The sequence below is a fragment of the Triticum urartu genome, chromosome 3A (genome assembly GCF_056163025.1).
Source record: "Triticum urartu cultivar PI428250 chromosome 3A, HENAU_Tu73, whole genome shotgun sequence".
Taxonomy (NCBI): domain Eukaryota; kingdom Viridiplantae; phylum Streptophyta; class Magnoliopsida; order Poales; family Poaceae; genus Triticum; species Triticum urartu.
In genome coordinates this window covers 204,065,197-204,088,343 of record NC_141875.1, presented here as the reverse complement: position 1 = coordinate 204,088,343, position 23,147 = coordinate 204,065,197, and positions in this window count along the sequence as shown.

Sequence of the window (23,147 nt, the reverse complement as noted above, 5' to 3'; positions counted from 1 at the left end):
AAATGAGTTTCATATACTAGTACATGCTAAACCTGTTATGTGTCTGCTTGTTTTTTCTTTTAGAATGCTGACAGAATATTGGGGAAGAGTGCCTTATTAAGAAATGGTAAAGGAAGTAATGCAGATAAGGTTCAGGATAGTGAGACATCCTTGTTGGTCTCCAACAAAGCTGATAAAATGGCTAAGGAAAACTATCTTGAAGACAGTGAGACAACCCCAAAGTCCTGTCTTGGTTTACTGTTCGAGTTACTGGCCACTACCGCTTGCACAAGCTATTCAAACTCATTGTCTGAATCAGTTCGGTTTCTTGAGTCTCAACTACAAGCTAAAAGACATCGATCAGTTGTGCTGCGACAAGAAGCGGAAGGACTGCGGTAGTCCCTGGAGCATTCAGATGCATACTTTCTGGTGCAACAGCAAGCGTTGGAGGATTTTAGCGCCAAGTAGGACAAAGGTAATAAGCTTGCTAAGCTTATTGCCAGCATGGTGGATACCCAGGATAACGTTTCTTGAGCTCTTCTAAAGTTGTTTCGGTTATGGACTTGTTTTGTTGCCGTGTTTATTTGCACTGGTGGCCAATTTTGACGGCCAGTGTATGTAATATGCTGCTTTGTTCCCTATATTTGCACTGGTGGCAAACTTTGATGCCCAGTGGATGTAATATGTGTAATAGTTGTAATAGGCTAGTGTTAGTTGCTTGCTTATTTATTTCCTTATTGTCTTGTTTAGTTGTTTGCTTGTAGTCACTGCAGTTCTTTTTCCACGTTTTTCTAGTGGCCACAATAACCTATTTTTGGTAACTAGGCCACAATAATCATGGCAACACATGGACTGTTGTAACCATGGGCCTCCTACGGGCCGTAGGATCCATAGGCCTTCTACGGGTCGTAGGATCCATGGACTTTCTACAGGCCGTATGATCCATGGGCCTTCTATGGGCCGTAGGATCCATTGTTCTTCTACGGGCCGTAGGATCCATGGGCCTTCTACGAGGCGTATAATCATTTCGCCATGTCGTACTATTCGTGGACCATAACGGGCCGTTAATAGGTCGTATTTGATAACGCTATGAAAACAGCCCAACGGGTTAACGGGCCACAAACAGGCCGAATGTAACCACGGGCTGAATTTGGCCCACAAATGAAACAGGCCAGTAACAGAACGTAACTAATCGAATTCTAGGAATGAGCCCAAGAATAAATGGGCCCTTAGAAGGCCGAAAATTAACATGGGCTAGAAACGGCTGACAGAATAATGGGCCGTTAATGGGTATAAAGCGATACATTGTTCATTATGGGCTAGTTTCATCTCGGCCCTTTAATGGGCCTAGAGTTACAAAGGGCCTCATATGGACCGAAAGACATCATGGGCCATACATGGGCCGGAAGTTACAACGAGCTGGAATCATATCGGACGGCCCAGATGAAGCTACTAGGCTTAATTCCGATAGGCTGTAACGGGTTGGGAGTTAGCGGGTCGTAAGGGCTATATATGAGCAGGCCGTTAACAAGCTTTCTGTGGGCCGTCTCATTACCTTTTGACCAAGTCAAACGGGCCGGCCTTTTCACCGGAATGGGCCTCTGTTGGGTCGTGCCATCTGTCGACGTATCATAGGCGCCTCCTGTCCAATGAGTGGATGACATTTGTCCCAGCGGTGAGTCAACACGTGTTTCCTCTGGCCAATGAGAATTTTACATGTGGAAAATCCCCATTGGTCTGGGCTATTAATGGGTTATCGGATACAAAGCCGAACCCGATAGCTTAATGGCGACCTGTTACGGTGGATGCCACGTGTCGATTACCCTTGACGAAAACACTTCCATGACGCGTGATTTATCATCATGGAAGTGGACACTTTTGTGATGATAATTTTGGTAATGTCATGGAACACTTCTACGATAGCATAGGTATGACTATCTTGATTTTGTCATAAAGTCGTCATGGATGTACATGCATGACAGAAAACATGACCTACTGTGAATAACATGTATCATCACGGAAGTGTATTTTTTTGTAGTGATATCAGCGTCCCCAAGCTTAATTCCTGCTCGTCCTCGAGTACGTAAATGATAAAAAAGATATTTTTTATGTGGAATGCTACCTAGCATAATCTTGATAATATATCTAATAATGGCATGAATATTAAGACATGAATGATTCAAAGAAATAGTCTATAATTTGACAGAAAGACATCAATACTCAGGCATCCCAACAAATAATCGTGTTTTTCAAAATATCAACGCTAAAGAAAGCTATCCCTACAAAATCATATAGTCTTGTAGTGCTCTATCTTCTTAACACAAAGTATTTATCATTCACAACTCTGATGACAAGTCGAGCAATTGGTTCATACTTTTTAACACGCTTCAGCTTTTTCAACCCTCACGCAATACATGAGTGCAAGCCATGGATATAGCACTATGGGTGGAATAGAGTATGATGATAGGGGTAAATATAGAGAAGACAAAAAGGTAAGAAAGTCTCACATCAACGCGGCTAACCAACGGGCAATGGAGATGCCCATCAATTGATATCAATGCGAGGAGTAGGGATTTCCATGCAACGAATGCACTAAGAGCTATAAGAGTATGAAAGCTCAATATGAAAACTAAGTGGGTGTGCATCTAACTTTATAGTGAAAAATTCCCACTAGTATATGAAAGTGACAACATAGAAGACTCTCTATATGAAAAACATGGTGCTACTTTGAAGCACAAGTGTGGAATTGGCGTGCCCCTTCTCTCTTTTGTCTCATTTTTTCTTTTCTTTTTTTTGGGCTCTTTTTGGCCTCACTTTTTCATATTTTTTTTCCTTTTTTTATATTTGTCCGAAGCCTCATCCCGACTTGTGGGGGAATCGTAGTTTACATCATCCTTCCCTCACTGGGAGATGCTCTAATAATGAACAATGATGATCATCACACTTCCATTTACTTACAACTCAATAGAAATAAAAATTACAACTCGATACCTAGAACAAAGTATGACTCTATATGAATGCCTCTGGCAGTGTACCAGGATGTGCAATGATCTAGCATAGCAAAGATATCAAAAAACGGACAAGCCATGGAAATATCATGCTAGCTATCTTATGTTCATGCAAAGCAATATGACAATGAATTCTCAAGTCATCAAAATGGAAGCAGTGGAAGTTGCACGGCAATAATATATCTCGGAATGGCTATGGAAAGGTCATAATAGGTAGGTATGGTGGTTGTTTTGAGGAAGATATAATAAGGCTTATGTGTGATAGAGCGTATCATATCATGGGGTTTGGATGCATTGGCTAAGTTTGCAACGACTCTCGAGGTGAGAAAGGGCAATGCACGATACCGTAGAGGATAGCAAATTGCGGAAAGGTAATAGTGCGTATAATCCATGGACTCACATTAGTCATAAAGAACTCATATACTTATTACAAAATTTTATTAGCCCTCGAAGCAAAGTACTACTACGCATGCCCCTAGGGAGATAGATTGGTAGGAAAAGACCATCGCTCGTCCCCGACCGCCACTCATAAGGAAGACAATCAATAACAAATCATGCTTCAACTTCATAGCATAACGAGAGACTATACGTGCATGCTTCGGGAATCACAAAGCTTAACACCAATATTCCTACTAACCATAACCATTTACTAGTACCTCCCCATATTCCATCTCTATATCGCAAAACTATTGCAAGGAATCAAACATATCATATTCAGTGATCCACAAGTTTTATGTAGGATTTGATGACTAACTATGCAATTGACCAGTTACTGTTGACTCTCTAAATGGATATAAGTGTAGCATGAGAGTTTAATTCTTTCTACAAAATACCATGCTCTAATAAATATAAGTGAAGCAAAAGAGCACTCTACAAATAACGGTTTTCTATGTGAAGAGAAACAGGCAATCCAGACTTCAAATGATATAAGCGAAGCACATGAAGCATTCTATAAAGCCATACTCAAAAGATATAGGTGAAGTGCAATGAGCATTCTATAAATCAACCATGGACTATCTCATACCAGCATGGTGCATAAAATAAAAAAGAAAAATAAACACAAAAGACGCTCCAAGATTTACGCATATCACATGAACGAAACGAAAACGTAAACATACCGATACTTGTTGAAGAAAGACGGGATGCCTTCCGCAGCATTCCCAAGCTTAGACACTTAAGTCTCCTTGGATATTTACTTGCCGTGCCTTGGGCATCCCCAAAATTGAACTATTGCCTCTCCTCCTCTCCTCATATCGAGACCTCCTCGATCTTTGAACACTTCATCCACACAAAACTCAACAAAAAGCTTGGTAAGATCCATTAGTATAATAATGCAAATCACTACTTTAAGTACTGTTGCAAACCCATTCATATAATTTTTTTGCATTGTAGCTATTGTATTATAACTCCTCCATGGCATATACCACTGATAGAATCGATAGTTTCATCAAAACAAGCAAAACAATGCATCAAAAACAGAATATGTCAAAAACAGGACAGTCTGTAGCAATCTGAACATTGACCACACTTATGTAACTCCAAAAATTCTGAAAAATTAGGACAAAATAAACAATTTGCATAGCAGTATTGTGTAGACGTTCCAGTAAAAATGAAAATTCACACACTACAGCCAAAGTTTCTGTTTTTGCACCACACATACCAACAAGCAATCTAATCATCCTAAAGGCAAATCTTGGCACATTATTTTTATAATACAATTGATTTGTACAAGGGATAATTATTTTTGTTGAAAAGTTTCTGCAATCGAGATTCACAAAGTTTCCATGGGCATAAACAAAGTTCAAAGGTAGCTCCCACTTTAACAATGCTCATCTCTCTCACTTTCACTTTTCTTTTTGAAAAAATTTTAGGTTCCCCTCTATATTTTTTTGTTTTTAAACTTTATAAAAGCACACAACAGAATAAAATGACTCTCTAAAACTTCCGGGTTGTCTCCCTCGCAGTGTTTTCTTTAAAGCCATGAAGCTAGGCATATAGTGCTCAAGTAATCGATCCACCCAGATCCCAAAGTATATCGAAGCCAATTTTAATTAGCAATGATTTGTAATTTATTAGTGAGCACAAAGCAACATATATCATGCAGTGACGAAATATAACTCTCTTCCTATGCATCGGCATTTCATAAAAGAACAATTCATGCACATCAAGTAAATGCCAATACATAGCATAAACACATTCTTGCAATTTTATAGTGTTGGATACATGAAGAGGTGGAGATGTAGTTCCTCTCTCATAATAATTGCAAGTAGGAGCAGCAAGCACATGCATATTATATTCATCAAAATCATCATGTGCAATGGTAAAAGGAAACCCATCAATGTAATCCTTAATAAGTGCAAACCCCTCCGATATAGTGTAGTTGGGAGAATTCAAAAATATGATAAGACTATCATGTGTGGGTGCAATAGCAACAATGTCTTTCTTAACATAAGGAACTATAGCAAGTTCATCTCCATAAGCATAATTCATATTGGCGTCATGGCCACAAGCATAGCAAGCATCAATTTCAACAAAAAGGGATATTTCAAATGAATCAACGGAATCATAGCAATTATCATAGCATTCGTCCTTGGGTAAGAACAAAGGGACATTAAACAATGTATGAGTTGACGAGTTACTCTCATTAGAAGGTGGGCACGAGTAACTAATCTGCTCTTCCTCCTTTTGTTCTTTGATCTCCTTGTCATCTTTTTCATCCAATGAGCTCATAGTTTCATCAATTCCTTCTTCCATAGGCTCCTACAAAATATTAGTCTCTTCTTGGACAGCGGAGACTTTCTCAATAAATACATCAATATCGGAATTGTATGTACAATTCTCATAGCAATATTTAAGTACATCAAAATTTTCAGGTCTATAAACTGAATCATCAAAATATTCATACTTTTTGAACATAGATTCAATTTCATAAGCACCCTTAAAAGCAACAAATTCTTCTATTCGTTCCACATCATAGTGATCATATCTACCATTAGCATAAGAAGCTAAGGTTTCATTATCATTAACTTTGCATGAAAAGGGAAGGTGGGGAGCCTTCATCCTAGAGCAACAAGTATAATCATATCTCTGGCATAAATTCCAAGCATACCAATGCAACATATCAATTTGATCCCATAACAGTTTCACTTTTTGTGTCAAGCGATAATGCCTAAGGTATTCACGTTGATCCAACGTGTCTCTCATTATCATGTTGAATGGGGTTTTCTCGGGATTATCAAAGTAGTGTTTAATATTTTTCACATAACGAGCATCGAGGGTTTTAGGAGGTTCCCCATCTCCATGAGTAGCAAGTACAACTAATTTTTTTGGTGTTTCATGTTCCATATCCATAACTAAAGATATAGAACAACTTAGAACAAAAAATAAAAACTACTTAGTGATAAAGCAAACAAGCACACATGAGAATATTCACCCCACGCTATTGCTCCCCGACAACGGCACCAGAAAAAGGTCTTGATAACCCACAAGTATAAGGGATCGTTTGTAGCCTTTTTCGATAAATAAGAGCGTCGAACCCAACGAGGAGCTAAAGGTAGAACAAATATTCCCCTCAAGTTCTATCGAACACCGATACAACTCTACGCACACTTAACGTTTGCTTTGCCTAGATCAAGAATAAAACTAGAAGTACTTTGCGAGAATAAAACTACGAATAAATTGCAAGGTAATAAAAGTAGATAGCTTTTGTCAACAAGAAAGTCATTTGTCCCTAGGTGATCGATAACTAGACCGGTGATCATTACTACAATTTTGTATGAGGGAGAGGCATGAGCTAACATACTTTCTCTACTTGGATCATATGCACTTATGATTGGAACTCTAGCAAGCATCCGCAACTACCAAAGATCATTAAGGTAAAACCCAACCATAGCATTAAGTATCAAGTCCTCTTTACTCTCATACGCAATAGCCCACTTACTCGGGTCTGTGTATTCTGTCACTCACGCTACCCACTATAAGCGAATTATGAACATATGCAACACCCTACAGCGGGGATACCTCACATTTACATGACATGGAGGGCACCATAGGCTGCATGGTTGGCCTCACATGATTTTTTGTCGATTTTAACGCCTCGCCTGTGGCCGGCCCATCTAGGTCGTGTCAGGAAGCCCAATAGCAGTCCGAGATGGGGAGGCAAAAATATTTGCTGGTATAAGTAATTGAACTCGCAACCTCCAATAAAGGACTTTCACCAACCGCCAACTGAGCTAGATTGTCTTCTGCTGATTTTGTACCGTAAGTTTGTCTACTGAATAGTACCACATCGCCCTTTTACGTCCAACCTCATCAATTTATATATGTCTTCAAGTTATTAGGTAACAATCAACTCAATAAGCTAGACCGGGAATCAAAATACGTATAAGGAGAAATGAAAGGATTGAAAAGAAGGAATAAAACTAGGGAAGGAAAGGAATTTAAAGAAAGAATAAAATAAAATTCGATGTGCCCTTAAGAAGGAAAGAAATTAATAGAGAGAATAAAGTTGGTTGTGCCTTGGGAAGGAAAGAAAAAAATTAATAGAGCGAACAAATTTGGCGGATTAAAAGAAGGAATGGACTCTATATGGCTACCTGCATGGATGAAGGGGCCGGAAAGTGAATAAATTTGGTGGACTAAAAGAAGGAATGAACTCTATATATTGCTGCATGCATGGATGAAGGGGGCAGGTGTTGTTTGGAGTCATATGGGCCGTATTTGCAATACCAAAAAAATAAAGGTACACGAGGTGCCAAATAATACATCACATGTACATTGTTTCAGGTGATTTCGTGTAAGGTGTAACTAATCGACCCTTTCGTGAGGTGACAATGGTAAAAAAATAACTATGAGTATCTCTCTGAGAGAGAGAGAGAGGATGAACTATTAATCCAATGCCCACGGAAATCAGTGGTGATACAATACAACCATCAACTATGAGTTTGTTGTAACCTAAACAACGTGGATCCATTTTCTAGGAGACAAATTCACTAATTTTCCTGAAAAATGTCGTTGACATCGGAAAATATATTGTTGTTATAGTTGAAGAGTTTTTATATTTTTGGACCTATTTTCGTTACTCATTAAAAAATTAAGACCGTCCTTCTAGATCTAATATTGATATGACTGCTAAAACATTTCATTTATTTCCCCACAAATCTTAGTAATACAAAATTTTGCATGAAGTGCAATATGTTTTGCAGTGCTCACTACATTTTTTCTCCCGTTGCAACACATGATCTCAGGTAGGTGAGTTTCATCTTCCGTTGGTGGTGTTTCACTAATTATGTCCCACGTCATCTACATCAACATAGTGCGCTCATGGTCGGAGGGGGTGAACAAGGAGAGACATCTGATCGACCAGCCAGTGCCCATCACCGACGCACTCCACTATTGGGCATCGCTAGGAAGAAGCCGTCACTGCATGATCCGTTGGCACCTGTCACCAATGCACCACCAATCGAACTCATTGCCCGGTGTTTCCGATAAGAAATCCTCAATCCTCACTTTCCCTATAATATTAGCCGAAGGATAAGGATAAGTGTGCAATGCTCCTCATCATATCCAACATAACCGACGCTCCATATAATGGTACCTTGACCGGGCCAATGGTGGTTCATAGTAACCAACATTTATTTCGTAGCAAAGCACGAGCATTGTCTACAAAATTACAAGTCGGTGTAGGGAGGTCTTGTGAAAGTGCGTGCTAGACTGTGTTTATCAAACTCATCACCTTGGAATTGAGAGCGTGCATTGTTAATTGGTGGATAACAAGACCACCATCTGCGATGGTGATGAAGAGGAGAAGTGGCAACACAGATGGATCTCAAGCAACGTGCGAGGATTTTTGTTCTCCCATTGCAACGTACGGGCACATTTGCTAGTGTGTGTGTGTGTGTGTATATATAACTCACACTAACCACGGTCGTCTATCAACCCATAGGGCAAAACAGATCTACCAAACATCATAAGATAGCCATAGATCATTGGGAAATAATATATAGCGTTGAGCACCATGTTTAAGTAGAGATTATAGCTGGAAGAAGGAGTGTTACACCATTGCATAGAGGGGGAGAAAGTTGGTGTTGACGGTAGAAAGATTGTTGATATAGATCGTCGTCACGATCCTTGCCCTGGCGGCACTCCGGCGCCACTGGGGGAGAGGGGGAGAGAGCCCCCCTCCTTCTTCTTCTTCGTCCTTGGCCTACCCCCGGATGGGAGGAAAGTTCCCCCTCTGGTCCATGTCCTTCATGGTGGCGGAGGGGCGGGAGCCCCTCCGAGATTGGATCTATCCCTCTGTTCTCTTCTGTTTCGCGTTCTGTTTTCTGGCCGAAAACCGTTTCTTATATTCCCGGAGGTCCATAACTCCGATTGCGCTGAGATTTTAACACGATTTTTTTGGATATAAGCTTCCTTGCACCCGAAATAGAGCTCCAACCGACTTACGAGGAGGGCACAACCCACTGTCGGTGTCAAAACCGGCGGATCTCGGGTAGGGGGTCCCGAACTGTGCGTCTAGGATCAATGGTAACAGGAGACGGGGGACACAATGTTTACCCATGTTTGGGCCCTCTCTATGGAGGTAATACTCTACTTCCTGCTTGATTGATCTTGATGAATATGAGTATTACAAGAGTTGATCTACCACGAGATCGTAATGGCTAAACCCTAAAAGTCTAGTCAGGCTATGATTATTCGGGGGTATCTATGGACCTAGCCCTCCGGTTTATGTAGACACAGGAGGGATCTAGGGTCACACAAGGTCGGTTATAGAGAAAGGAATCTTCATAGTCGACGCCAAACTTGCCTTCCACGCCAAGGAGAGTCCTACCCGGACACGGGTAGAGTCTTCGGTCTTCGTATCTTCATGGCCCATCAGTCCGGCCCATATCCAATAGGTCGGACGCCCGAGGACCCCTTAGTCCAGGACTCCCTCACCCACCACCACGCGCCTGGCCTGCCTGGTGTGCCCAGGTGTCTTGTGGTGGTTGTGGGCCCCTGTTTGTGTTGATTCCACCTTCCAAAAGTCACAAATATGTCACAATAATTCTTCGTAAATTTTCATCGCATTTGGACTTTGTTTGATATTGATATTCTACGAAACAAAAAACATGCAACAAACAAGAACTGACACTAGGCACTGGATCAATATGTTAGTCCAATAAATCATATAAAATGTTGCCAAAAATATGTGAAAGTTGTATAATATTGAATGAAACAATCAAAAATTATAGATACGATGGAGACGTATCAGATATTGACGAAACAATCTGACGCTGCAGCAGAATCCGAGTCAAACTACAAGTCCAAAGGTGTTGCATCACCTCTACTTGGGCCCATGAGCCTTGTACGGCCTAGGGTTAGTTTTAGGCTGCCTTGGGACGTCTTCCCACCTCCTTGGCCGCCACCCTTATATAAGTAGATCAATCTAGTAGCTTTTTCCTTGTGATTTGTTTAGTTAAAAGTTAGCCATTGCAACTTCGTGTACTTCGTTTGTGTCCAACGACCAGACCAAGGCCGCTTTTGGATCCCCACCTTTATCAATACTTCATCTACATTCGCAATATTCAGATTGCATTATCATATTCTTGCTTGTTCTTCGATTGCATGCAGGAATAGACCTTCATGGTCAGGCTGATCGTACTTCTAACATCGTCAGTAAACTCAGGAGATTGGTTTAGCGTTTGCTAAGGTGCAACGTCGTGCACATTTATAGTCGGATCGTAAATGTCGTCTCCACCAAATCGACAGTTACCATCTCATCGAAAGATCGGGACCCTCGTCTCTATCATTGGGTCATAAGCGTGAGACAAATCGGCCTTCAGTTAGAGAATTATTTTTTCTCGGGAGGAGCATGTTCGCCAGAACAACAAAAGGCAAAACTGACGAAGGACTCAACTGTTGTTTGAAGTTTCTTGAGGATATCCTCAACTTGTTTCCAAATGGTATGTTTTGGGAAGAAAAAACTTGGGTTCAAATTTTTTTTTCCTGAGAGAAACCTTGGACTCAAATATGTACACTTGATGTGATCCTAGCAGGCAATCATGCCTAGTCCGAAGGGGTACACCATGAATATGTCACTCTTAGGCTTACAATTGCCTAAAAACACTCTTAGGCTTAAATTATCGGTAATCTCTATTTGACACTTACTACGTCAAGTGGGAGCTCATGTTAGACGCTCGCAGGCGTCAAACAGACAAGGCGACATACAAGGGTGAGCGCAATGGGCTGGCCATGTAAGCATTCAGTGTAGCGGACGACGTACTATAGTAACCTGTTATTGCAACAAACCAGGTTTTTCTGCGAGCAGATTACTACAGCAACCCGAGTACTGTAACAGACTAGCAGTCGGTTCACCGTACCACCCTGTTTTTTTTTTGTCGTTTTAAACAAAATCCACTTGAACCAACATGCGGTTGTATGGTTAGAACGACAATGATATCCCAACCCACCAGTGGCAGCGTTGAAGTCTTAGACTTGACATTGGTGTTCGCATTTTTCTTGATTTATTTCAGGCCTTTCGGCGATGTGCGTTCAATGGGAGGAGATATTTCGGTCGACTACGAAAGCGTCTGTAGTGACTTTGTCAATATCAAGATGATGTACCGGGTCAGTCTCTTGGAGGTTCTCATGGGGTAGGATGTGTGTACTGTGTTCATATGGGTGAGTGTATAAGCGTATGAGCGTCTACGTCTGTACTAAAGAAAATCCCTTGTTTTATTTTCTGCACGTTTTCCTTTTTATAGTTTTGTGTACTTTAAATATTTTTATAATATACGGTGAACATTTATTAAATAGAAACTGAAGATTGTTTTAATATACGATAAACATTTGAAATTACAAACTGAACAATTTTCTTATATATGATGGACTTTTTGTAATATACCTTGAACATATTTAACACATTGACCAAATATATCTTGAACATTTTCTTAACACACGATGCACACTTTTATAATACACGGTGAACCTTTTTGTAATATATGGTGAACATTTTTTTATGATTAACATTTTTATAATACATGGTGAACTTTTTGCATACTCCGCCGTGTATATGGAAACATTTTTTGAATTTGTGATTTTTTAAAAGGGGGTAAATAAAATAGAAATTAAAGAAAAACTGAAAGAAAAAACCAACAAAAATGCGCTGCATTCAAAAAAGCAGCAAAACACAAACAGGGAGAAAAAGGCCGAACTGCGCCAGCCCAACTCGCGCCTTGCCGGTCAGCGTCCGGTCGTCTATTTGACGCGTACAGACGACAAATAGGATCCACTATTTAGGAGGCCCCCAACTTGTAGTAATCTGCTCGCAGAAAAACAACATGTACTCCTTCTATTCACTTTTATAAAGCTTTGAAGACATTTCAGAAAATGTGTAAAATAGCCTATTTTCAGTTATCTAAAATGACTTATAAAAATGAACGGAGGGAGTAACTAGCTTTAGATAGCCGAGCCAAGCGAAGGTTAGATGGGCTGGGCTATCTAAAGCTAGTTACATGTTGTTGAATCCCTATTTGGGGAACCTTCTAGAAGGTTTTCTGAACTGGTTTTATTTTATGTTGTTTATTTATTTATTTATTGTTTTCCTTCTACTTTTTATTTTCTTCCTTTTTAAGAAAGTTCACAAAATTAAATTAATGTTGGTGATTTTATTTAAAAAATCAAAAATTGTTTGTAATTTCAAATTGTCTTTGTATTATTTTTTTAAAATGTGTGAATGATTCAAATTTTGTTTGAGTTATTTAAAAATTTGTATTTTCATAAAATGCTTACAAATTACAAAATGTGTTCGTTTTTTTAAAAAAATGAAAAAATATTCAGAGACTTGAAGAATTGTGTGTGGTTTCAAAGAATGTAATTTGAAAAAATATTTAGAAATTTAAAGAATTGTTCATGGTTTTGAAAAATGTTAAAAAAATCAGAAATTGTTTGGATTTCAAATTTGTTGGTACTTTTCAAAAATGTCACTACAATACACCAGTTCTATTTTATTTGTTTTTTAAAACCGACCGAAAAAATAACTGAAAACTAAAGAAATTCACTGGGTACAAATTCGCTATAGCTCCCGATCTATAGAATCCGTCTGTTACAGTTTCACACGAATGCGTCAGTCCAGTAGGAGGAGTGCATGTGCGATTCAACGACAAGCTAACGCATAGAGCGTCCTATAGGAGCTCCCCGAGTTGTCCCTAAAGAAAAAAGGTTGGATGCTTGTAAGGATTTGGTTCATGTACTTGATGTAACCCAAAGATCGTGTATTATATACTTTATGTGAACCTGATAGAGGCCTTAAGCAGTACACTTGTATGCTTGATCTAAATAAATGTGCTTCAAAACTAAAAGCTTGGTTTTCCATAAAGAAACCCTAGAACCCTCCTTATGCATGCATTTGTTAATCTTTTGGGTATGACCCATGAGTACACTAAGTGAAACCACCTGCTACTTGTTATGTGCAGAAAATGAAGTGTGGGCGAAATGCATTCAAGGCCACAGAGCTACACTCAACCAACCAAGTTTCATTGATGCGCTTAGGCCCTCCCCAATGCTCCATCTTGTACAGGTGCTAAGGCTGCCATGTGGGCAAAAAATCTGATGTGGCAAGGTAATAAAGAGGAGAGATGTGAGTTTGGTGATCCCAGAAAGAACCAATGCCAAGCACGTGAACCTGGGAAAAAGCAATTAAATGTAATAAACCCACCAATGCATGAAATAGTTTAGTTGCTAAAGCATTAAATGAGGGGAGCTTAGCACCAACAAGTGAAACACCTATGCATTATGTGAAGGAAATATGCCCTTATATTATGATAAATGTTTATTATTCATGCTAGAATTATATTAACGGGAAACTTAGTACATGTGTGAATACATAGACAAACAGAGTGTCACTAGTATGCCTCTACTTGACTAGCTCGCTAATCAAAGATGGTTAAGCTTCCTAACCATGAACAAAGAGTTGTCATTTGATGAACGGGATCACATCATTAGAGAATGATGTGATTGACTTGACCCATCCGTTAGCTTAGCACTATGATCGTTTAGTTTATTGCTATTGCTTTCTCCATAACTTATACATGTTCCTATGACTATGAGATTATGCAACTCCCGAATACCGGAGGAACACTTAGTGTGCTATCAAACGTCACAACGTAACTGGGTGACTATAAAGATGCTCTACAGGTGTCTCCGATGGTGTTTGTTGAGTTGGCATAGATCGAGATTAGGATTTGTCACTCCGTGTATCGGGGAGGTATCTCTGGGCCCTCTCGGTAATGCACATCACTATAAGCCTTGCAAGCAATGTGACTAATGAGTTAGGTGCGGGATGTAGCATTACGGAACGAGTAAAGAGACTTGACGGTAACGAGATTGAACTAGGTATTGAGATACCGACGATTGAATCTCGGGCAAGTAACATACCGATGACAAAGGGAACAACGTATGTTGTTATGCGGTTTGACCGATAAAAATCTTCGTAGAATATGTAGGAGCCAATATGAACATCCAGGTTCCGCTATTGGTTATTGACCGAAGACGTGTCTCGGTCATGTCTACATTGTTCTCGAACCCATAGGGTCCGCATGCTTAACGTTCAGTCATGATCGGTATTATTAGTTTATGTGCTTTGATGTACCGAAGATAGTTCGGAGTCCCAGATAGGATCACGGACATGACGATGAGTCTCAAAATGGTCGAGACATAAAGATTGATATATTGGACGGCTATATTCGGACACCGGAAGTGTTCTGGGTGATTTCGGAGAAAATCGGAGTGCCGGGGGGTTATCGAACCCCCCCCCTGGGAACTAGTGGGCCTAGATGGGCCTTAGTCGAGAGAGAGGGGGGGCTACCAGGGCAAGCCGTGCGCCCCTCCCCCTTGAGTCCAAATTGGACTAGGAGGGGGGTGGCGCCCCCCTTTCCTTCCTCTCTCCCACTCCTTCCTTCCCCCTCCTAGTAGGACTAGGAAAGGAGGAATCCTACTCCAACTAGGAGGAGGATTCCTCCCCTCCTTGGCGCGCCCTAGGGCCGGTCGGCCTCCTTCCTTGCTCCTTTATATATGGGGGCAGGGGCACCCTAGAACACACAAGTTGACATTGTTTAGCCGTGTGCGGTGCCCCCCTCCATCATAATCCACCTCGGTCATATCGTTGCAATGCTTAGGCGAAGCCCTGCGCCGGTATCTTCATCATGCTGTCGTGCTGACGAAACTCTCCCTCGACACTCAGCTGGATCTAGAGTTCGCGGGACGTCACCGAGCTGAACGTGTGCAGATCGCGGAGGTGCTGTATCTTTGGTGGTAGGATCGGTCGGATCATGAAGACGTACGACTACATCAACCACGTTGTCATAAAGCTTCCTATTACGGTCTACGAGGGTACGTAGATAACACTCTTCCCCTCTCGTTGCTATGCATCACCTAGATGGATCTTGCGTGTGCGTAGAAATTTTTTTGAAATTACTGCGTTCCCCAACAGTGGCATCCGAGCCAGGTCCATGCTTAGATGTTATATGCACGAGTAGAACACAAAGGAGTTGTGGGCGTGGATATATACATATTGCTTGCCGTCACTAGTTGATTCTTGATTCAATGGTATTGTTGGATGAAGCGGCTTAGACCGACATTACCCGTACGCTTACGCGAGACTGGTTCTACCGACGTGCTTCGCACACAGGTGGCTGGTGGGTGTCAGTTTCTCCAACTTTAGTTGAATCGTATTCAATGAACAGGGTTCTTTCTGAAGATCAAAAAGCAATCACTATACCGCGTTGTGGTTTTTGATGCATAGGTAAGAACGGTTCTTGCTCAGCCCGTAGCAGTCACGTAAAACTTGCAACAACAAAGTAGAGGACGTCTAACTTGTTTTTGCAGGGCATGTTGTGATGTGATATGGTCAAGACATGATGTTAAATTTTATTGTATGAGATGGTCATGTTTTGTAACAGAGTTATCGGTAACTCGCAGGAGCCATATGGTTGTCGCTTTATTGTACGATGCTTCGATGGAGATCAAGGTGTCAAGCCGGTGATGATGGTGATCATGACAGTGCTTTGGAGGCATGAGATGATAATGGCCATATCATATCACTTATATTGATTGCATGTGATGTTTATCCTTTATGCATCTTATTTTTCTTAGTTCGGCATAGCATTATAAGATGATCTCTCACTAAATTTTAAGGTATAAGTGTTCTCCTTGAGTATGCACCGTTGCTACAGTTCGTCGTGCCGAGACACCACGTGATGATTGGGTGTGATAAGCTCTACGTTCACATACAATGGGTGCAAGCCAGTTTTGCACACGCGGAATACTCGGGTTAAACTTGACGAGCCTAGCATATGCAGATATGGCCTCGAAACACTGAGACTGAAAGGTCGAGCGTGAATCATATAGTAGATATGATCAACATAGTGATGTTCACCATTTAAAACTACTCCATCTCACGTGATGATCGGACATGGTTTAGTTGATATGGATCACGTGATCACTTAGATGATTAGAGAGATGTCTATCTAAGTGGGAGTTCTTAAGTAATTTGATTAATAGAACTTTAATTTATCATGAACTTAGTACCTGATAGTATTTTGCATGTCTATGTTGTTGTAGATAGATGGCCCGTGTTGTTGTTCCGTTGAGTTTTAATGCGTTCCTAGAGAAAGCTAAGTTGAAAGATGATGATAGCAATTACACGGACTGGGTCCGTAACTTGAGGATTATCCTCATTGCTGCACAGAAGAATTACGTTCTGGAAGCACCGCTAGGTGACAAACCCGCTGCAGGAGCAACGCCACATGTTGTGAACACCTGGCAGAGCAAAGCTGATGACTACTCGATATTTCAGTGTGCCATGCTTTACGGCTTAGAACCGGGACTTCAACGACGTTTTGAACGTCATGGAGCATATGAGATGTTTCAGGAGTTGAAGTTAATATTTCAAGCAAATGCCCGGATTGAGAGATATGAAGTCTCCAATAAGTTCTACAACTGCAAAATGGAGAAGAATAGTTTTGTCAGTGAACATATACTCGGAATGTCTGGGTACCACAACCACTTGACTCAGCTGGGAGTTAATCTTCCTGATGATAGTGTCATTGATAGAGTTATTCAATCACTGCCACCAAGCTACAAGAGCTTCGTGATGAACTATAATATGCAAGGGATGGATAAGACGATTCCCGAGCTCTTCGCAATGCTAAAGGCTGCGGGGGTAGAAATCAAGAAGGAGCATCAAGTGTTGATGGTCAACAAGACCACCAGTTTCAAGAAAAAAGGTAAAGGGAAGAAGAGGAACTTCAAGAAGAACAACAAGCAAGTTGTTTCTCAAGTGAAGAAGCCCAATTCTGGACCTAAGCCTGAGACTGAGTACTTCTACTGCAAAGGGACTGGTCACTGGAAGAGGAACTGCTCCAAGTATTTGGCGGAGAAAAAGGATGGCAAAGTGAAAGGTATATTTGATATACATGTTATTGATGTGTACCTTACTAATGCTCGCAGTAGCGCCTGGGTATTTGATACTGGTTCTGTTGCTAATATTTGCAACTCGAAACAGGGGCTACGGATTAAGCGAAGATTGGCTAAGGACGTTGTGACGATGCGCGTGGGAAATGGTTCCAAAGTCGATGTGATCGCCGTCGGCACGCTACCTCTACATCTACCTTCGGGATTAGTTTTAGACCTAAATAATTGTTATTTGGTGCCAGCGTTGAGCATGAACATTATATCTGGATCTTGTTTGATGTGAGACGGTTATTCATTTAAATCAGAGAATAATGGTTATTCTATTTATATGAGTAATATCTTTTATGGTCATGCACCCTTGATGAGTGGTCTATTTTTACTAAATCTTGATAGTAGTGATACACATGTTCATAGTATTGAAACCAAAAGATATAAGTTTAATAATGATAGTGCAACTTATTTGTGGCACTGCCGTTTAGGTCATATTGGTGTAAAGCGCATGAAGAAACTCCATGCTGATGGACTTTTGGAATAAGTTGATTATGAATCACTTGATGCTTGTGAACCATGCCTCATGGGCAAGATGACTAAGATTCTATTCTCCGGAACAATGGAGCGAGCAACAGATGTGTTGGAAATAATACATACTGATGTATGCGGTCCAATGAGTGTTGATGCTCGCGGTGGGTATCGTTATTTTCTTACCTTCATAGATGATTTGAGCAGATATGGGTATATCTACTTGATGAAACATAAGTCTGAAACATTTGAAAAGTTCAAAGAATTTCAGAGTGAAGTGGAAAATCATCGTAACAAGAAAATAAAGTTTCTACGATCTGATCGTGGAGGAGAATATTTGAGTTACGAGTTTGGTCTTCATTTGAAACAATGCAGAATAGTTTCGCAACTCACGCCACCTGGAACACCACATCGTAATGGTGTGTCCGAACGACGTAACCGCACTTTATTAGATATGGTGCGATCTATGATGTCTCTCACTGATTTACCGCTATCGTTTTGGGGTTATGCTTTAGAGACGGCTGCATTCACGTTACATAGGGCACCATCAAATTCCGTTGAGACAACACCTTATGAATTATGGTTTGGAAAAAAAAAACCAAGTTGTCGTTTCCTAAAATTTGGGGATGCGATGCTTATGTCAAAAAGATTCAACCTGATAAGCTCGAACCCAAATCGAAGAAATGTGTCTTCATAGGATACCCAAAGAAGAGCATGGACATTATATCTGGATCTTGTTTGATGCGAGACGGTTATTCATTTAAATCAAAGAATAATGGTTGTTCTATTTATATGAGTAATATCTTTTATGGTCATGCACCCTTGATGAGTGGTCTATTTTTGTTGAATCTCGATTGTAGTGATACACATATTCATAATATTGAAGCCCAAAAATGCAAAGTTAATAATGATAGTGCAACTTATTTGTGTCACTGCCATTTAGGTCATATTGGTGTAAAGCGCATGAAGAAACTCTGTGCTGATGGGCTTTTGGAATCACTTGATTATGAATCACTAGATGCTTGCGAACCATGCCTCATGGGCAAGATGACTAAGACTCCGTTCTCCGGAACAATGAAGCAAGCAACTGACTTATTGGAAATAATACATACTAATGTATGCGGTCCGATGAGTGTTGAGTCTCGCGGCGGGTATCGTTATTTTCTGACCTTCACAGATGATTTGAGCAGATATGGGTATATCTACTTAATGAAACATAAGTCTGAAACATTTGAAAAGTTCAAAGAATTTCAAAGTGAAGTGGAAAATCATCGTAACAAGAAAATAAAGTTTCTACGATTTGATCGTAGAGGTGAATATTTGAGTTATGAGTTTGGTCTTCATTTGAAGCAACGTGGAATAGTCTCACAACTCACGCCACCTGGAACACCACAGCGTAATGGTGTATCCGAATGTCGTAACCATACTTTATTAGATATGATGCGATCTATGATGTCTCTTACAGATTTAGCGCTATTGTTTTGGGGTTATACTTTAGAGGTGGCTGCATTCACGTTAAATAGGGCACCATCTAAATCCGTTGAGACGACAACATATGAACTGTGGTTTAGCAAAAAACCTAAGCTGTCGTTTCTTAAAGTTTGGGGCTGCGATGCTTATGTGAAAAAGCTTCAACCTGATAAGCTCGAACCCAAATCGGAGAAATGTGTCTTCATAGGATACCCAAAGAAGACTATTGGGTACACCTTCTATCACAGATTCGAAGGCAAGATATTCGTTGCTAAGAATGGATCCATTCTAGAGAAGGTGTTTCTCTCGAAACAAGTGAGTGAGAGGAAAGTAGAACTTGATGAGGTAATTATACCTACTCCCTTACTAGAAAGTAGTTCATCACAGAAATCAGTTCCAGTGATTCCTACACCAGTAAGTGAGGAAGCTAATGATGATGATCATGAAACTTCTAATCAAGTTACTACTGAACCTCGTAGGTCAACCAGAGTAAGATCCGCACCAGAGTGGTACCGTAATCCTGTTCTGGAGGTCATGTTACTTGACCATGACGAACCTACGAACTATGAGGAAGCGATGATGAGCCCAGATTCCGCAAAATGGCTTGAGGCCATGAAATCTGAGATGGGATCCATGTATGAGAACAAAGTGTGGACTTTGGTTGACTTGCCCGATGATCGGCAAGCCATAGAGAATAAATGGATCTTCAAAAAGAAGACTGACGCTGACGGTAATGTTACTGTCTACAAAGCTCGACTTGTTGCAAAAGGTTTTCAACAAGTTCAAGGAGTTGACTATGATGAGACCTTCTCACCCGTAGCGATTCTTAAGTCCGTATGAATCATGTTAGCAATTGCCACATTTTATGATTATGAAATTTGGCAAATGGATGTCAAAACTGCATTTCTTAATGGATATCTTAAAGAAGAGTTGTATATGATGCAACCAGAAGGTTTTGTCGATCCAAAAGGTGCTAACAAAGTGTGCAAGCTCCAGCGATCCATTTATGGACTGGTGCAAGCCTCTCGGAGTTGGAATGTACGCTTTGATAGTATGATCAAAGCATATGGTTTTATACAGACTTTTGGAGAAATCTGTATTTACAAGAAAGTGAGTGGGAGCTCTGTAGCATTTCTGATATTATATGTAGATGACATATTGTTGATCGGAAATGATACGGAATTTCTGAATAGCATAAAAGGATACTTGAATAAGAATTTTTCAATGAAGGACCTTGGTGAAGCTGCTTATATATTGGGCATCAAAATCTAGATCAAGACGCTTAATTGGACTTTCACAAAGCACATACCTTGATAAAGTTTTGAAGAAGTTTAAAATGGATCAAGCAAAGAAAGGGTTCTTGCCTGTGTTACAAGGTGTGAAGTTGAGTCAGACTCAATGCCCGACCACTGCAGAAGATAGAGAGAAAATGAAAGTCATTCCCTATGCTTCAGCCATAGGTTCTATCATGTATGCAATGCTGTGTACCAGACCTGATGTGTGCCTTACTATTAGTTTAGCAGGGAGGTGCCAAAATAATCCAGGAGTGGATCACTGGACAGCGGTCAAAAACATTCTAAAATACCTGAAAAGGACTAAGGATATGTTTCTCGTTTATGGAGGTGACAAAGAGCTCGTCGTAAACAGTTACATCAATGCAAGCTTTGAAACTGATCCGGATGACTCTAAGTCACAAACCGGATACGTGTTTTTATTGAATGGTGGAGCTGTCAGTTGGTGCAGTTCCAAGCAGAGCGTCATGGCGGGATCCATGTGTGAAGCGGAGTACATAGCTGCTTCGGAAACAGCAAATGAAGAAGTCTGGATGAAGGAGTTCATATCCGATCTAGGTGTCATACCTAGTGCATCGGGTCCAATGAAAACCTTTTGTGACAATACTGGTGCAATTGCCTTGGCAAAGGAATCCAGATTTCACAAGTGAACCAAGCACATCAAGAGACGCTTCAATTCCATCCGCGATCAAGTCAAGGAGGGAGACATAGAAATTTTCAAGATACATACAGATCTGAATGTTGCAGACCCGTTGACTAGACCTCTCTCACGAGCAAAACATGATCAGCACCAAGACTCCATGGGTGTTAGAATCATCACAATGTAATCTAGATTATTGACTCTAATGCAAGTGGGAGACTGAAGGAAATATGCCCTAGAGGCAATAATAAAGTTGTTATTTATATTTCCTTATATCATGATAAATGTTTATTATTCATGCTAGAATTGTATTAACCGGAAACTTAGTACATGTGTGAATACATAGACAAACAGAGTGTCACTAGTATGCGTCTACTTGACTAGCTCGTTAATCAAAGATGGTTAAGTTTTCTAACCATGGACAAAGAGTTGTCATTTGATGAACGGGATCACATCATTAGAGAATGATGTGATTGACTTGACCCATCCGTTAGCTTAGCACTATGATCATTTAGTTTATTGGTATTGCTTTCTCCATAACTTATACATGTTCCTATGACTATGAGATTATGCAACTCCCGAATATCGGAGGAACACTTAGGGTGCTATCAAACGTCACAACGTAACTGGATGACTATAAAGATGCTCTACAGGTGTCTCCGATGGTGTTTGTTGAGTTAGCATAGATCGAGATTAGGATTTGTCACTCCGTGTACGGAGAGGTATCTCTGGGCCCTCTCGGTAATGCACATCACTATAAACCTTGCAAGCAATGTGACTAATGAGTTAGTTACGAGATGTAGTATTATGGAATGAGTAAATAGACTTGCCGATAACGAGATTGAACTAGGTATTGAGATATCGACGATCGAATCTCGGGCAAGTAACATACCGATGACAAAGGGAACAATGTATGTTGTTATGCGGTTTGACCGATAAAGATCTTCGTAGAATATGTAGGAGCCAATATGAACATCCAGGTTCCGCTATTGGTTATTGACCGGAGACGTGTCTCGGTCATGTCTTCATAGTTCTCGAACCCGTAGGGTCCGCACGCTTAACGTTCGGTGACGATCGGTATTATGAGTTTATGTGTTTTGATGTACCGAAGATAGTTCGGAGTCCCGGATAGGATCACGAACATGATGAAGAGTCTCGAAATGGTCGAGACATAAAGATTGATATATTGGACAGCTATATTCGGACACCGGAGCCCCCTTCCCCTTGAGTCCGAATTGGACTAGGAGGGGGTGGCGCCCCCTTTTCTTCCTCTCTCCACTCCTTCCTTCCCCCTCCTAGTAGGACTAGGAAAGGAGGAATCCTACTCCTAGTAGGAGGAGGATTCCTCCCCTCCTTGGCGCGCCCTAGGGCCTGCCGGCTTCCCCCTTGCTCCTTTATATATGGGGGCAGGGGGGCACCCTAGAACACACAAGTTCACATTGTTTAGCCGTGTGCGGTGCCCTCCTCCACCATAATCCACCTCGGTCATATCGTTGCAGTGCTTAGGCGAAGCCCTGCACTAGTAGCTTCATCATCACCATCATCACGCCGTCGTGCTGACGAAACTCTCCCTCGACACTCAGTTGGATCTAAAGTTCGCGGGACGTTATCGAGCTGAACGTGTGCCGATTGCGGAGGTGTCGTATCTTCGGTGCTAGGATCGGTCGAATCGTGAAGACGTACGACTACATCAACCGCATTGTCATAACGTTTCCGCTTACTATCTACGAGGGTACATAGACAACACTCTTCCCCTCTCATTGCTATGTATCACCTAGATGAATC